At 46.4% G+C, this 5126-nt stretch overlaps 1 pseudogene; it reads right to left on the minus strand.

Moving 5' to 3' along the window:
* Positions 1 to 2421: 2421 nt before the first annotated feature.
* LOC102886611 lies at positions 2422 to 4720 on the minus strand (annotated as a pseudogene).
* Between the last annotated feature and the right edge of the window lie 406 nt (positions 4721 to 5126).

Consider the following 5126-nt stretch of genomic DNA (forward strand, 5'->3'; position numbering starts at 1 on the left):
TACTTGACCTCTAATATGAATCTGAATATAGGGATTTAGTCCTATCCCATCAATGCCACGTGTTAATAATCCTTTGGAATTCCAACGGGGGTTCAAGAGGTTGGTTATGATTAATTCTAATGGATTAATCATAATTAATTCTAATTCTCATGGATTGCACATATGTGTAGTACAGTTTGATAAAGCTACCCCTTTTCTTAAATGCACCTCTTTCTCATTGGTAATGTCTTCTTTCCAAGTACGCCATAGGATACATGACCAACAGGCACAGCTTGTTCCACATGTGGAACTGTGGGGACATATATACTTTTCTTCTGTTCTGTAGCTTTCTTCCCAGCTGAAAGGTCCGCAGGATCTCCTTTCCTCCCATTGGCCCTGACTCATAGCAGCACAAGCATCAAACTTTAGGGTTATCTGACTGGGATTTTCTTTTACTCTAGTTTGGGCCAACACAGGTCCATCTGTCCACCCTCCCCCATAGTCCCTCAAAGCTACCCTTATTTCAAAAACTGTTTCAGTGGGAGGGTCACTTGGGTTGTAACATGCATAACGTTGATTACTCTCTGGGTTGCATTTTGAATATTGGGTCTGGTTATAGGTACAGGTCCCTTTCTGAGTTCCTTGACATTTATAGTAGCTAGAGAAAATCAAGGTAGTGGAAATTCTTTGACCCCTTTTGGTGACATGGATACATAGCTCACAGTCCTCTGCCCTAATTTCGCCCCCTCTCCAGTGTCCAATTATTAGGAGCCCCACCATGAAATTCCTCAGTCTTCAGCCATGTGTGGACCAGCCAGCTTCTGGTTTGTGGCTGCAGCGGGGCATGTTGTCTTTCTCACGGTCAACTTACAAGGGTTGGTGGGATCCATCCATGCTGTCCATGAAGGAGTTTCTGCAGGAGCCGGTGGTTGATCCTCAAGCTTCTCATGCGTTGACTGGCCAGCTTCCGGGGGTGGCCAGAGCAGGGCCAACGATTTCAGGTGGATTTCTGCTGCCTCCAGAATGCAATTTGGAAGAAGTTCTATAGCCAAAGTCTCCCGGTTTTTCTGGAGACGCTGCTTTCTTCACCCAGGTGTGGTGGATCTATGGGGTGATACCTGTAACTTTAATGGCAGTGAGAGTTGTTAATATAACAATGTGAGAGCGTGTCCATCTTGGCTGGAGCGGCTCTTTCTTCCAATCTTTAACCCATATTTCTTCTCCTGGCTGAAAGAGGTGGATCCAATTCCCTAAAAGGATAGGGGCTATTTCTAAAATTAACTGAGCGATGTGACGGAGGATTTTCCTTAAGGTCTAAAGGTATTGGGACATCTCTAGGTCAGTTATTAATCTAGGGTCTCCTTTTAACTTCCTTATCACTGGGGGGAGGTCTAAAGGGAAGTAGCCTGAAGGCCTTGATGTACATATAAAGCTTAGTTAGTGTGGTTATGAGAGTCCAGTTCATGTGTTCAACTTTCCCTGACAGTGAGTTATTCTGGCGTTGGTCAGCCACTTATGTTCTTGATTATTCATTAATGCAGCTACAGCATGGGGAAACTTTACATTTACATTCTGTAGCAGCGCAAGCCTGTCTACTTCTCTGACCAGGATTACCATAGCGGCTAAGGCCTGGAGGTATGGCGGCCATCTGGAACTACTGGACCTAGCTGTTTTGACAAACATACAATTGAGCGTTGCCTTGGCCTGACCGAAAAGGTTAGTCCTGTGTCACATCTGGTAGTCCTAATACTGGGATGCTGGTTATGAGTCTCTTTTGTTTCTCTGAACACTTTTTCTTGTTTGAAGCCTCAAAGTAGAGGGTCTTTCTTTACCAGACTCAGCCGTGACCTCATATGGTGGCTTGGTAATCTCAGAGAAACCTGGCATCCAGATTCGACAGAATCCAGCTGCCCCTAAAAACTCATGGAGTCCTTTCTTGGTGTTTAGCTGTGGTATTGAGTGTCCATTATAAAAGTCATTGATTGCCCACCCCCGCCGCCCACTTCTATTGTGACCGTAGGCTCCTGGTAGCCTAGGATCACGGGGATTGATCATTCCTACTCTGATTATTCCTTGGCCTGGCTGATGAGCTCTTGGATGACTGGCTCAAGTTAGTATCTTAAATTCTTTGGCCTTTCAGGTATTCCCCTATGATGGGGGCACTCGTTTCTCCAATGGCCGATATCTTTACAGTTGGAGCATTGGTCACTATGAAGTGGGGGTTTCTTTTTGTTTTTTCTTCCGTGTGGGAACAGCAATCTGTTGTATTTGACTTGGGTTCCCCAATCGGGCCTTCTGACCGCGGCTTACAAATGCTTTGTTTGAGACTTCTAGTAGCTGGGTGCTGTTCATCCCAGCAAAGCCCTCTAATTTTTGAAGCTTGCAGCAGATGTCAGTGAAGGACTGGATCACAAATGCCACATTGACCATGCTCTGGTTCTCTCATGCTTCATGGTCAAAAGGAGTATACACCCGGAACGCCTCACATAGTCTCTCATAGAACTCTGCGGGTGACTCCTCTGGCCTCTGGCATACTTCTGCCTTATTTGACATATTTGTTGGCTTCCTAGCCCCAACTTTCACCACTAATTTGGATTTCTTATGTTTTCCATGTGGTAGAGATCTCAAAAGCTTTCTAACAAAAGGGACAGGAATCATCCCAACCCAGCCGTCCTTGTTCCAGGCACTCCACCGCTGTTCTTCTGGCTTCTCGATTATCACCAGGATCTCACTCGCCTTAAAAGGCAGGTCTTCAGCATCATTTCCAGGAAAGTCATAGAGAGTCCATACATAATACCTGGGTGTGGGCTCCATCAGGGTGGCGGTGTTCAGGTGGTGAGTCTTGTAAAACTCTAGCAGGGCCGGCAAGTGGCCAAATTTTAGGTCCCCGATCTTAAAACAATGGTTGGATAGTGAGTTGATTATGTTGTGGGAGACTTGCGAATTCTCGGACATGGACAGCACATAGTCCCCGATGTGGGTAGAGGAATCACAGACTAGGAACATGCCGTGGAGCTGGCCCTGGAGCTGGATCTGCGCCCCCTGGTGAGACATTGGCCCCTTATACCAAGTGGAATGATTTGAAGGGTCGAACTTGAACCTGACAGAGGGCTCAGGGTGGTGATAACACTGATGGTGGAGGCCTGTTTGGCAATTGTGAGTAAAGCGGCTGCATGGGGACTGGTGATGCTGCTGAGATGTACAGCGGTGGGAAGACAGGTTCTTCCGCAGGGTCCTCTTGGTGGATTATTTTTGCCGGCACCTTGTCCTTCCACCTAGCTGGTCGGGCCACAAGTACCTTGCTCTCTCCCTGCCTATTCGTGCAGAACTGGATACAAGGGGGCACTATAGTAGTGATTTGCAACCATGAGTCTATGTACAGAAACTGGTCTGGATGTCTAGGGTTCCCTGTCACTACCTGGTACATGGCTCTCACAGTGGAAAGGTCTAGAGTCCCTTCTGAGGACCAACCTACCCCGAAGGCGGGACATTTGAGCTCACAAACAGTATGAAGCTTTCCCAGGATCAGCTTGACCCTGTAATTTTCTGAGAACCCTTCCTTAAAATTTTTCAACATACAATCTAAGATAGTTGGCTTAGCAGAACCTCCCCCCATATTTGCAGGGAGTTTTCTTTAAAAATTGGGCACAGAGGCCAGTTTTAGTATATTCTCTAGAGTCCCAGAAACCTGGTTAAGGCGGCATAAAACACTGAAATTATTTCGATGAAGTACAGAATCCTTATTTTCTACTCAGAAAACCTTTTCATAACATTAGCATCGGACCAAGAAACATTAAACACAATTCTAATTTTTCCATTGGCTTACTTTCGGCATTTAAATTTCCAACCTCATTTCGCTTAATTACATAAAATTTCTCCTCAAGATCTCTTTCACCAACCTTCTTCTACACTTTTCTCTCATAAAATTCCTCTCAGGATTTCCCTCCACAAACCTTCTTTCATACTTCCTTTATTCCTTCAGTTTGCCTCTTTTCACTCTCAGAAATAACCAACTCTGAGGCAAATACCTTTCCTTAAATTTCCTTCAAAATAACTCTCTAGACCTTATACTTTCTGTTATCAAAAACACTTTCTTTTCCACCATATATATATCAGGAGTACTTCCCGTATCTCCCACGACAGACAACAATCAGGCTACATGGAGGGTCAGGGAATAGGTTTGGGGAAAGTTTGGAGGGGATGCCAGTCGCTTCATCCGTCTCCGGCCGCTCCCCTCACAGGGATTTTGGGTGCCTCTTAGCATTGATGGGTCGGTATAAACCCCCGACCTGGATCACTGGAGTAGACTCCTCACGGAGATCCAGTGAGGCCACCGTAAGCTGTATGAGGTTCACCACGGAACTGCGGATTGAGGCTCAACTCTCACTTCATGACAAAGCCACGTCTCAGTCATTCAGCACTCACTCTCTTTCATACAACCTCCCACCATTCCTTAACCTGTCCACTGGAGAGCAAGCAGTCACTCCCCCTAACTTGTGGAGGGTACTTGGTTACCCTCTGGAGGGTGATTGTGCTCCTCCCTTTTCTTAGTGTTGACCAAACTCATTGCACCCTGCAACGGTGATGCAAAGACAAAAAAAGGTGTGTGCCCCCTCCACAGAGGAGACCATTCAGATGCTCATCTGGCTGCGTCCCAAAGGAATTTAGGTGATGCTTAGCTGTAGCGGACTCAGCTTTGTGACTTACAATTGGACACTAGTCCAATGCCATCCTGGACCATATGCCATTCACCACGGAAACACAGAATAAGCCCACATGAACTCTGTAGCCATTAGGGGACCTTAAGGGTGCCTAGCCATGGACCTACAAACTCGTACATGATCGATCAAGTGGGCCAAGACACTTATTCATTCACTCATTCACACATCAGGTTAAAACATTGTCCCTCCCCATCAGTATATACAATAAGTTTTACCCTTGGCTAGTGGGTGCCTGCCTCAACCTGATACCTCCCCCAGTGGTGAGACTCCTGTCTCCGCCCCCGCTTTTGGAGACCTTGGTGTCTTCCCCAAGTAGGAAGACCCGAACCAATGTCTTCTTACTGAAGACTAGGAGGTGTTCCTACTCTTCTTCTGCCTGACAGGCGGGACCTGAATGGGGGGCTAATCCTGGGATTGATCTTACTT

This window comes from Pteropus alecto, unplaced genomic scaffold, assembly GCF_000325575.1.
Source record: "Pteropus alecto unplaced genomic scaffold, ASM32557v1 scaffold170, whole genome shotgun sequence".
In the NCBI taxonomy this organism is placed as follows: Eukaryota; Metazoa; Chordata; class Mammalia; order Chiroptera; family Pteropodidae; genus Pteropus; species Pteropus alecto.